The following is a 12899-nucleotide window of genomic DNA, read 5'->3' on the forward strand; positions in this document are numbered from 1 at the left end:
AGGATGTTCCAGCCCCAGCTAACCTTTACCTGAATGCATGAGTTACCCAGGAGAAATATCAGAAGAACCACCAAGTAACCTACAGACAAATAAAAAATAATCAAGTGCCTTTTTTTTTTGGTAAGCAACTGAGCTTTGGAGATGTTTGTTATGCAGCAATAGTTAGTCTGACATGACTGTCATTCTAAAAATCAATACTAATCATTGCAAATGTTAATACTAATAATTAATACATATGACAGTTTTCTGACAAGAGTCAAATATATCTCCAAAACCTAAGTTTCTTAATGTTGAATTAGAGTTTTTAATGAATAAACATATACTCTTCTATGTTACTAAATGTACTTCAAACAAAAATCAGTTTTTTGAAGCTAACTATATTGCTGTTGTGAATTAAATTGTGTCCCTCAGAATTCATGTTGAAGCCCTAACCCCATTGTACGGTATTTGGGGATAGGGGTCTTTAGGAAGGTAATTAAGGTTAAATGAGATTATGTGGGTGCAGTTTTAATCTGATATTTCTGATGAACCTCATAAGAAGAGGAAGAGGCACCAGCAATCTCTCTTTCTTCACAAGTACAAAGAGAAGAGGCCATGTGAGGACACAGAGGGAAGGTAGGTATCTGCAAATTAAGAAGGGAAGCCTCTGAGACAATGGGGTTTTCTAAATAGTCAATCATTTCATCTGGCAATGCGGGCACCTTTTTTGTTCCATATGAACTTTAAAGCAGTTTTCTCCAATTCTGTGAAGAAAGTCATTGGTAGCTTGATGGGGATGGCATTGAATCCATAAATTACGTTGGGCAGTATGGCCATTTTCACAATATTGATTCTTCCTATCCATGAGCATGGTATGTTCTTCCATTTGTTTTTGTCCTCTTTTATTTTGCTGAGCAGTGGTTTATAGTTCTCCTTGAAGAGGTCCTTTACATCCCTTGTAAGTTGGATTCCTAGGTATTTTATTCTCTTTGAAGCAATTGTGAATGGAAGTTCATTCACGATTTGGCTCTCTGATTGTCTGTTACTTGTGTATAAGAATGCTTGTGATTTTTGCACATTAATTTTGTATCCTGAGACTTTGCTGAAGTTGCTTATCAGCCTAAGGAGATTTTGGGCTGATATAATGGGGTTTTCTAAATATACAATCATGTCATCTGCAAACAGGGACAATTTGACTTCCTCTTTTCCTAATTGAATACCATTTATTTCTTTCTCCTGACTGATTGCCTTGGCCAGAACTTCCAACACTATGTTGAATAGGAGTGGTGAGAGAGGGCACCCCTGTCTTATGTCAGTTTTTAAGGGGAATTCTTCCAGTTTTTGCTCATTCAGTATGATATTGGCTGTGTGTTTGTCATAAATAGCTCTTATTATTTTGAGATACGTTCCAGCAATACTGAATTTATTGAGAGTTTTTAGCATGAAGGGCTGTTGAATTTTGTCAAAGGCCTTTTCTGCATCTATTGAGATAATCATGTGGTTTTTGTCTTTGATTCTGTTTATATGCAGGATTACGTTTATTAATTTCATATGTTGAACCAGCCTTGCATCCCAGGGATGGAGCCCACTTGATCATGATGGATAAGCTTTTTGATGCGCTGCTGGATTCAGTTTGCGATTATTTTATTAAGGATTTTTGCATCGATGTTCACCAGGAATATTGGTCTAAAATTCTCTTTTTTGTTGTGTCTCTGCCAGGCTTTGGTATCAGGATGATGTTGGCCTCATAAAATGAGTTAGGGAGGATTCCCTCTTTTTCTATTGATTGGAATAGTTTCAGAAGAAATGGTACCAGCTCCTACCTGTACCTCTGGTAGAATTCAGTTGTGAATCAGTCTGGTCCTGGACTTTTTTGTTGGTAGGCTATTAATTATGGCCTCAATTTCAGAGCCTGCTATTGGTCTATTCAGGGATTCAACTTCTTCCTAGTTTAGTCTTGGGAGAGTGTATGTGTCCAGGAATTTGTCCAGTTCTTCTAAGTTTTCTAGTTTATTTGCATAGAGGTGTTTATAGTATTCTCTAATGGTAGTTTGTATTTCTGTGGAGTTGATGAAGTATAATAATAATAAAAGAGAACAGAGCAAGTCCTGAATAAATATCGTACATGTTGAAATAGAAAAAAAAAAAAAAAAAAAAAAAAGAAGGGAAGCCTCATGAGAAACCAATCCCAACAGGCCATGGATCTTAGAGTTACAGCCTTCAGAACTGTGAGAAAATAAATTTCTGTTATTAAAGCCACCCAGTTTGTGGTATTTTGTCATGTTAGTTCTAGCAGATGAATGCAATCACTTATTTACTTTACTGTACATTTGGATTTTCATTTACTCCTGGAGAATTAAATACTTATGAAGAAGGACTGACATAAAGTGTTCTGCTACTACTGTAGTTTTCTTCTTCTGATTTGAATTTCCTGTCAATTTCCCCCATATATTTGATGATAAGTTATGGAGGGCATAAGAGTTCTTTAGTACACTCTTCTAATTCTGATTATAAACCCATTGTGACAAAATAGCACTTTCAGTAAATGCCTTTGGCTTTGATTTTGTTTGCATTCATGCTGTGAGGAAAAAAAATCACACCTAAACCAAATTACACTTGACCCTCTGCACCAAATTGTCCATATATTCTATATACATCATTTTACTTTGTGTATTCAACAAATACGGTAATTCTTATGCACACTGAAGTTTGATAAACACTAATCTGAGAAAGAAACAAACTAAATGTCTCTTCACAGATGTTCAAGTAATCAAACCATTCTACATTTAGACTAACCCTCAAATCATGAAGGAGTGCAGGATGAGTGAAGAATTTCAAAATGTTTCTGTCTGCCTGCAATGGTAATTCCATACTGTTTCAGTTTTAATCCTGTGTTAGTTTTTAAAATATCAGTAGTTTGTATAGTGAGTTATTGAAGTGCCTACAATGAGAGAATAGATTCTAAAAACATCTCCTGAGTTAAGACACTACTCCATCAAATAGTGATGCCTACATTCTTTTGTTAGCTTTTCCTTACTGTATCTTTGTCCAACATGTTTTAGAGAGCTTTATTGATTCTCATAAATTAAATGGTCTACCTTTTATTCTGTTGCTCTCTTAGAGCTGCTAGCCTGTTCTTAATTGCTTACTCTGCAAATCCCCATTGATTTCAAGAGTGTCCTTGAAACTTGAGTCAACCTAGACTTGAACTTTCCCCACATCGTACTCTCAATAAAGTCAGTTCACTTGAAGAGAGCTTTGGAGCGCTCTGGTCTAATGGTCTGCTTCTCCCCTTGGGAAAATCTGAGCCACTGCCCCAGAGGTGGAAAGATGACAATGGACCACTTCCCTTGGAGTGATCCCCTGTGCTTTAGGAGTAGGGTGCTGGGTGAGGATGATAGTTTCTGGTTTTCTTTGTTTTTATCTACCAGCTTAGAATCTCTGCTCCATAAGCAAGTTGTGACAAGGACTACATATATGAATATGGGGCCCCGTTATTCTAATGTGTCTTACCTGGCTGGAGTACCCACCCATGACTGAGGGCTAAGTGAAGGAAGGCAGCTCTCAATCTCTTGATTGCACTTGCTTAGAATTTAATTCTCCAAGACAGAGCTTGGGAGGATGAGACATGCTGTGGCCTTCTCTCCTTGAGGAGACAGTGTAGTCTTTGATGCAGATCTGGGGTGAGTTAAAGCTCCATCATTTGGCCACATCTGCCCAGGTGGAGATTCCATCATGCTGAACTGGAGGGAGGTGGAGAAAGAAGGGGCAAGTAGTGGCTCAGGTTCCTCAAATGCTCATTGTTCTTACTAACATTTAGTAGATTTTATTGAATACATATTTCTTCATTTACTGTATGTCTTTAGGATATTTTCCAGTGACTTTAAATAATTGGCCTTTTTGTTTTTTTATACTTCTTACCATAATGATTATTTCACTGAGGAGTGGGTTTACAGAACAGGTCACACTGTCATTCTGAAAGTTCTGTTTCTAGTTTTTGACTGTTACCTATGAAGCTGCTAAGAACACATTATACAAGTCTTCACTATGGAAATATGCTTTTCTCACCCTTGGGTAAGTATGCAAGAGCAGGAATGGCTAAGTCATACGGAAAGTTTGTGTTTAAATTTTAGGAAATTGTCGACCTACTTTCCAAAGTGTTTCCAACATTTACATTCCCATTAGGAGTATATAAGAATTCCAGCTACTCCACAGGATTTGCCATGCTTAATATGGTAAGACGTTTTACCTTTTGACAATCTAGTAGATATATAGCAGTATCTCAGTGTGACATTAATTTGAATGTCCCTAATGACAAATAATGTTGAGAATCTTTTCATGTGCTTATTTGCCATCTGTATATCTTTGGTAAAATGTTTCTTCAAACCTTTAGTTATTTTGTTAGTCATTTCTTCTTCTTCTTTTTTTTTTTTTTTTTTGACACACTTTCCCTGTTGCCCAGGCTTATGTCCAGTGGCACGATCTCAGCTCACTGCAACCTCTGCCTCCTAGGTTCAAGCGATTCTCCTGCTTCAGCTTCCTGAGTACCTAGAATTACAGATGTGCACCACCACACCCAGCTAATTTTTTGTATTTTTAGTAGAGATGGGGTTTTGTCATGTTGGTCAGGCTGGTCTCAAACTCCTGACCACAGGTGATCTGCCCAACTCATCCTCCCAAAGTGCTGGGATTACAGGCATGAGCCACCGCGCCGGGTCTATTTTTTTTTTCTTTCTTTGTTTAAAAAAAACCACCAAAACAAACAAAAAATAAGTGTATTTTTCCTTACTAATGAGTTTTTAGAATTCAGTGTGTTATTTTTTGTTCTGTAGTGTTTTCATGTTAATTAGTGAGATTGCTTTTCAGTATGAGTGATATAGTGTGATGTGGTGAGTGATGTCAGTGTGACTTCCATGTAGCGTATAGCTCAAAATTTTATTTTTGTTTAATTAAAATGTGTTTCTCTTTTAATTAGTTTAGCTGACTTCCTTATAAAAAATTTAAAAACATACACAGAAGTAAGTAGGAAATTCAAGTATACAAGTTTATACAAAATGGCTTATAATGAAAAATAATTTTCCCCTGTCCTTTCTAGTCCTCTGCATTCTCAGGCTTTTTGTATAAGTTATTTGATTTATGATTTTAGTTGTTCTGAGAGGTGTTATGTACGTGTAAATTATAGATTTAGATATAACTTTATCTTTAACGACATATTTCCTTCTGACTTGTCTATTCACTCTCTGCCATGATGAGAATTTAGCTAACATAAAAAGATTCATGAATATTTACAGTTACACAAGTTTTGATTAGCACAGTTATAGTTATGAGACAAACTCCTATTTCTTGACATGCCTAATTCTTCTAATATTTCTTTACTAAATGGAGAGCTTTCCATTTCTAAACTCCTATCAATTTTACCTAAAAATGTTGTCAGGATTGATAACATATTTAGCTTCTGGCAAAATGGACAAACGTATCCTCTTCTATCATCCACCAACTTCTCAAAGTGTTTTCTAGTTTGCATCTACAAATTATCACTTTCTTGTATAGATATTTGTGGCAGGGTTGGATATTTCTGACTGCCTTTCTTTTTTTTTTTCTTTCTTTCTTTATTTATTTTTTATTATTATTATACTTTAAGTTCTAGGGTACATGTGCATAACGTGCAGGTTTGTTACATATGTATACTTGTGCCAGACACCGCATGTTCTCACTCATGGGTGGGAACTGAACAATGAGATCACCTGGACTCGGGAAGGAGAACATCACACACCGGGGCCTATCATGGGGATGGGGGAGGGGGGAGGGATTGCATTGGGAGTTATACCTGATGTAAATGACGAGTTGATGAGTGCTGACGAGTTGATGGGTGCAGCACAGCAACTGCCTTTCTTTTTATCATTAGGAGAATACAAGAAAAATAAAGCATGCATGTTGTTTACTCAGTCATTAATATCTTCTAGTTTTTTAACAATTCTTTGCTACTTGGGACACATTTCTTTTTATTATTATTATAATACTTGATGTTTTAGGGTACATGTGCGCAACGTGCAGGTCTGGTACATATGTAAACATGTGCCATGTTGGCGGGCTGTACCCATTAACTCATCATTTACATTAGGTATATCTCCTAATGCTATCCCTCTCCACTCCCCTCATCCCCCAACAGGCCCCAGTGTGTGATATTTCCCACCCTGTGTCCAAGTGATCTCATTGTTAAATTCCCATATATGAGTGAGAACATGTGGTGTTTGGTTTTCTGTTCTTGTGATAGTTTGCTGAGAATGATGGTTTCCAGTTGCATCTATGTCCCTACAAAGGACATGAACTCATCCTTTTTTATGGCTGCATAGTATTCCATGGTATATATGTGCCACATTTTCTTAATCCAGTCTGTCACTGATGGACATTTGGGTTGGTTCCAAGTCTTTTCTATTGTGAATAGTGCCGCAGTAAACATACATGTGCATGTGTCTTTAGAGCAGCATGATTTATAATCCTTTGGGTATATCCCCAGTAATGGGATGGCTGGGTCAAATCGTATTTCTAGTTCTAGATCCTTGAGGAATTGCCACACTGTCTTCCACAATGGTTGAACTAGTTTGCAGTCCCACCAACAGTGTAAAAGTGTTCCTATTTCTCCACATCCTCTCCAGCACCTGTTGTTTCCTGACTTTTTAATGATTGCCATTCCAACTGGTGTGAGATGATATCTCATTGTGGTTTTGATTTGCATTTCTCTGATGGCCAGTGATGATGAGCATTTTTTCATGTATCTGTTGGCTGCATAAAAGTCTTCTTTTGAGAAGTGTCTGTTCATATCCTTTGCCCACTTTTTGATGGGGTGGTTTGCTTTTTTCTTGTAAATTTGTTTGAGTTCTTTGTAGGTTCTGGATATTAGCACTTTGTCAGATGAGTAGATTCCAAAAATTTTCTCCCATTCTGTAGGTTGCCTGTTCACTCTAATGGTGGTTTCTTTTGCTGTGCAGAAGCTCTTTAGTTTAATTAGATCCCATTTGTCAGTTTTGGCTTTTGTTGCCATTGCTTTTGGTGTTTTAGACATGAAGTCCTTGCCCATGCCTATGTCCTGAATGGTATTACCTAGGTTTTCTTCTAGGGTTTTTATGGTTTTAGGTCTAACATTTAAGTCTCTAATCCATCTTGAATTAATTTTTGTATGAGGAGTAAGGAAGGGATCCAGTTTCAGCTTTCTACTTATGGCTAGCCAGTTTACTTGGGACACATTTCTAAAGAAAATCTTCTTGAAGAATTTCTTAAAGGCTTTTTTCCTCATTGTGTGACCAATAACAAAGTGCATAGCTCTCTCTCTGAACTTCACTATTTTACTGAGTTACATGCTGTTTCTTGGATTAAAGTTCTTCCTCTTCCTCGATTCACTTATTTTAGTGGAGTAATTCATCCAATAACAAAAGGTGAATGAGACCTACAACACTAGACATTATTTTGGTTATGAGTAAAAAATATTCAAACTCAAATTGACTAAAAGCTAAAAGGAGATTTATTATCTCAAGAAAATTCCAAGAATACAATAGCTGTATTGAAGGTCTTAATAATGTCATCACAGCTCACTCTCTTTCTATGTCTCAATTTTATTTTCAAGTTTGGTCTTGTCTCTTTAAAACAGTCTATCTTCCTCTGATAGAAGCTGCAGGATCTGGACTTACATCATTACGGCTTAAGTCTAGAGAAAGCTTTTCTTTATATTAGCAACTACCCTACTATGGAAAACCTACTAAGCATGTCTCTCATGACTGAAAGGGGTTGTTTACCCATTTCTGGTCCAATCAATATGGTCAAATGAGGGGTCTATGTTGAGTGCTTATGACAGGCTTATATCCACTCATAGTGTTAGGAATTGTGCATGCCATCACTGTAACTACTTGAATGGAGCTTAGAGAAAGAGTTCTTAAATGACAATATGTATGCTAACATTAGAACAAGAAGGAAATGAATGCTGAGAAGATAATATAATAAATTCCATCTTCAGGGGGTAAGAATTTTTTATAATTCTGCATTTGCAGTTTTGCTATGGCAATAAACAGTCTTCAAATTTCAGTGACTTACAACAACATGAATTTATTTCTGGCTCACAATGCTTGAGGGCTATGGATCAGCTTCAGATCTGCTTGATTCAGTGTGTCTCAGCTTGGCTCAGCTTGGCTCCATATATTTCATTCTAAGACCCAGACTGACAGAGTAGCTCCCGTCTAGGAGTCACATTCTCAAGACAGAAGGCAGGAATGGAAGGGTGATGTCAAACCTAATTATGCAATAACCTTAAAAGCTTCTAGATCTTATCTGTCAAATATCATGCCCATTTATATCCCAAAACATGTGACCTGCTCAAAACCTGTGGTCAGTGCCATGATAACATATGCAGAGACATATGCTTCAAGTATGTAAACATATTTTTGCTAGACAACATAAGTATCCTTTATTTTAATTCTTAGTGTTATGCTTTCTCTCCTATCTTTGCTAAGTTGGAATAAGTATAGTCTATTCATTGTTCTTTTCTAAGAGGGATTACTCCTATATCTTTACATTATATTGCCTAAATTGTATTTCTTAGCTATAAACTACAAAAGTAAAACAGTATCCTTTAATCTCCTTCTGTGAAAAATAAGGAACTATTATGTCCTTCCATGTGTGTCCACCCATCCCAATTTTTAGCACACTATGAAATTTTTTTGTCTACTGTTATTCAATGTATTGACTTTAGAACTTCCCCAATCTAGCAAAACAGGCTAACATTGAAATTCAGGAAATACGGAGAACACTGCTAAGACACTCCTTGAGATGAGCAACCCCAAAACACATAATTGTCAGATTCACCAAGATTGAAATGAAGGAAAAAATGTTAAGGGAAGCCAAAGAGAAAGGTTGAGTTACCCACAAGGGGAAGCCCATCAGAATAACAGCAGATCTCTCAGCAGAAGCCCTACAAACCAAACGAGAAGTTGGGGCCAATATTTAACATTCTTAAAGAATAGAATTTTCAACCCAGAATTTCATATCCAGACACACTGAGCTTCATAAGTAAAGGAGAAATAAAATATCTTACAGACAAGCAAATGCTAAGAGATTTTGTCACTCCTAGGCCTGCCTTATAAGAACTCCTGAAGGAAGCACTAAATATGGAAAGGAAAAACCAGTACCAGCCGCTGCAAAAACATACCAAATTGTAAAGACCATCAACACTGTGAAAAAAACTGCATCAACTAACAGGCAAAATAAGCAGCTAGTATCATAATGACAAGATCAAATTCATACATAACAATATTAACCTTAAGTATAAATGGGCTAAATGACCCAAGTAAAAGACACAGACTGGCAAATTGGATAAAGAGTCAAGACCCATCGGTGTGCTGTATTCAGGAGACCCATCTCATGTGCAAAGACACAGATAGGCTCAAAATAAAGGGATGGAGGAATATTTACTAAGCAAATGGAAAGCAAAAAAAAAGCAGGGGTTGTAATCCTAGTCTCTGATAAAACAGACTTTAAAACAACAAAAATTTTAAAAAAGACAAAGAAGGGCATTACATAATGGTGAAAGGATCAATGCGACAAGAAGAGCTAACTATCCTAAATATATATGCACCCAATACAGGAGTACCCAGATTCATAAAGGAAGTTCTTAGAGGCTTTTATTTGTAAAATTAAAATACTTACACTGTGTTTTGCTATCAGTTGATATAATTATTAAAATTTAATATGTTTACCTGTATTCAGAATTCTTTCCTATCCTTTCATTCTTTAACTGCTGATTCATTTACATAATATATGTATGTTTAATACTTGTAAATTTTAAAATGTTTTTCTGTTTTCTTTTTATGTGAAAGATGCTCTTATTTAGAATATGTATTTAATATTTCCCTCAAACATTCTTTAGATATTGATTCATGTTTTTAGCACTTTAATGTTGTAATGGAGTAGTCTTGATTTAACATGATCATTATATTTTTTATGTTTGGTAACTTTGCCAATTTATTTCTCATTCTCAGGTGTTGTGTATTTTATTTTTCTTGACATATGATAAAGTTTCCATCTAAATAGTCAGGACTTGCATTTCAGTATATTGTTCCTTCTATATTTTCTATTCTTTTTGGTCCAGCCTCCATGTCAGAACTATGGCTTAAATGTGACCCTTCCAAAATCAGGTGTTGAAATTTAATGGACAATGTGATGATATTTAAAGGTGAGGCCTCTAAGAGGTGACTAGTTCATGAGAGTAGCCCTCTCCATAAACGGGATTAAGGCTTTTATAATAGTGGTTTGATGCAGTATTTGGCTGACTCTTCCTTTCACCTTCTGCCATGTGAAGACACAGTGTTCCTCCCCTCTGAAGAAAACAACTACTAGGCGCCATCTTGGAAGCAGAGAACAGCCCTCATTGGACAGGTAAACCTGCAGTAGTATCTCAATCTTGGACTTTCCAGTCTCTAGAACTATGATAAAATAAATTTGTTTTTTTATAAACTACCCAGTCTCAGATATTCTGTTGTAGCAGTGCAAAGTGGACTAAGATAGTTAAGGATATCTCCTGCTTGATTTTCCCTTTATATTTTCCTACTCTTCTTTCAGGATGTTTTAATTTTGGCAAAATTCTGCCAAAAGTTCTTTTTAACGTGTTCATTTTCTACATATTTGAAAAAATTAATATTATTTGTTTCTAAAAATTTAATAGGAAAATGGTGAGGTAAGTCAGTGTTACATTGGAAGAGACTTTAGAAGCTACTTAGAGTCCCATTCTATAATTGAAATTGAATATAAAGTCACAAATCCAAAGTTCAGTAGATAAAAAAAGGGGTGAAGTGTTGTATTTTTAGGATTGCCTTCTCTTTGTTACTTGCTTTCAATCCTCAATATTTAGCATATTTTTAGTAGATTGGGAAGCATGAACCTAGAAGGTATCATGATGCATTTTTGTATATATATGCATTTTGCATACAAGAACTCGGTGAACCTAATGGAATAGTGATGTCAAATTCTATTTCCTCAAATCTCCTTTACATCATACAACCTATACTGAATGAATATTCTTAAGAATTTTCCAAAAGTAATTATCCACAACAATGGAAAATATAATCTAAACCGTACACAAAAGCCAGGAAACTTAAATGACTCAGGATGAAGCTACAATTTCTCTTACATATTTTAACATCTAACTGGCTTTCTATTCTATCTCTGACATTTACTAACAGGAACAATGGAGAAAGACATGGTTTGAGAAAGTGATTTGTTTTATATTGAAGAAGTTTGGCCACACATGAGTCGATTTAGTTATGTCAGAGGAAAGATAGCCATATAAGATTCCGTCAGGTAGATTTCATATTCTCAAAACATTTCAGTTTGAAATGGGACTAGGAACTCTTTCTTCTTATTGCTTATTGGCTCAAACAACCTCACACATAGTTATCCTAAAAGTGCATTCTTCTTTGTGTCAGGCAATCATCCATTGGATCAATTTAATGATCATCCTGGATAAATCTTTGCAGAACAATAAGAAGGAAATGAACTATAGATATGGCAAATCTTTTACAACTCACCATCACATTCTGTGTATGTCCCACATACAATGTTCTTCTAAATATATATATATATCAAAAATGTCTATAATAGATAATTCAGCAAATGTTAATTGCATAACAAGAAGTTTTACTTTTTATTCTCAGATACACTGTAAGAATCTCTAGAAGTGCAAATAATTATATTATGAATTAATTTTATGTCTCATAAAATCATCTAAATAGTTATTGATAATTACCTGAGTCTACTAAAAGCATCCAAATTTCTTTTTATTTATTTAATTTTTATAGTTAAAAAATTATTGGCTTAGATATTTGGCTTACTCTCAAATACAACCTCTTAAAAAATGAGTCTATAACATGACTATTTTTTGCTGGATAAAATATTGCTTCACTGGAGAAGATTATTTGATTCTTACGACTGCTGGAAAATAAATTTAAATTATAGGTGAAGCTATTTTGGACTATTTCAGAAATATTTTAACATCATTCTAAACTACTTATTTAAATGGTTATGGTGATTTACACAATAAAAATCCACTCAAATATGTTTCAAGAACATTATTTATCCATTACACCAATTATTGTATGTCAAAATTTCCTATGCACTCATATATTTGCCACAGTCTTGGTGATCAACTTTTTCACAACAAAACATTGCTATTGCCAAGGTTTTGGATTAATGACTGTGTTTACCTTCACAGCAATGGAAAATATTAAACAATGCAGAATTTTAAGCTTGGAGGTCTGACTAATGCTGCAGAACGTGTTGAAATTTGCTTAACTCAAGCAGTGTGTCTGCAAAGACTGAATAACAACTCTGACTCCTTGTCTTTGCCAGTCAGTGTCAATAAACTTAGTTTTTACCAGCATGACTATTTTTACTTATCTTTGTGTACACAAATTCAATATTCTTTTTTATTATAAGGTATAAAATTAAAGATTGATTTATATATTACCTTAATTTGAGAGTGATCAGACATGCTGAGTTCTCAATAATATGACCTGCATGGAGGCAGAGGATATTTAGGATTGTATAATATCTAGGAAATTTATATATATGTATATTTTCTATACTTACCTTGCATAAAGGCAGCCTGTTTCACAGAAAACACTGTGCAAAGGGATGAAAGTTTAGAGCTGATCTAGGCAGATTTTGGTATATGAAAGAAGGGGATGTATCAACCAGTACTGGGTGGTTTTCATAGCAAAGGCAATACTCAAAATCAGTGGTGACTTTTTTAAGAAGGACCCCAGCCAGACACTGGATTAAGGGAAATAGGGTTTAGTTTCTGTGGGTGGTAGTTTTCTCTATTTAAGTGGCTTTGGAACAAGTTTCTATTTTTAGCTTCTCATTAAAGTATAAGTTAG

The sequence above is a fragment of the Chlorocebus sabaeus genome, chromosome 11, assembly GCF_047675955.1.
Source record: "Chlorocebus sabaeus isolate Y175 chromosome 11, mChlSab1.0.hap1, whole genome shotgun sequence".
Taxonomy (NCBI): domain Eukaryota; kingdom Metazoa; phylum Chordata; class Mammalia; order Primates; family Cercopithecidae; genus Chlorocebus; species Chlorocebus sabaeus.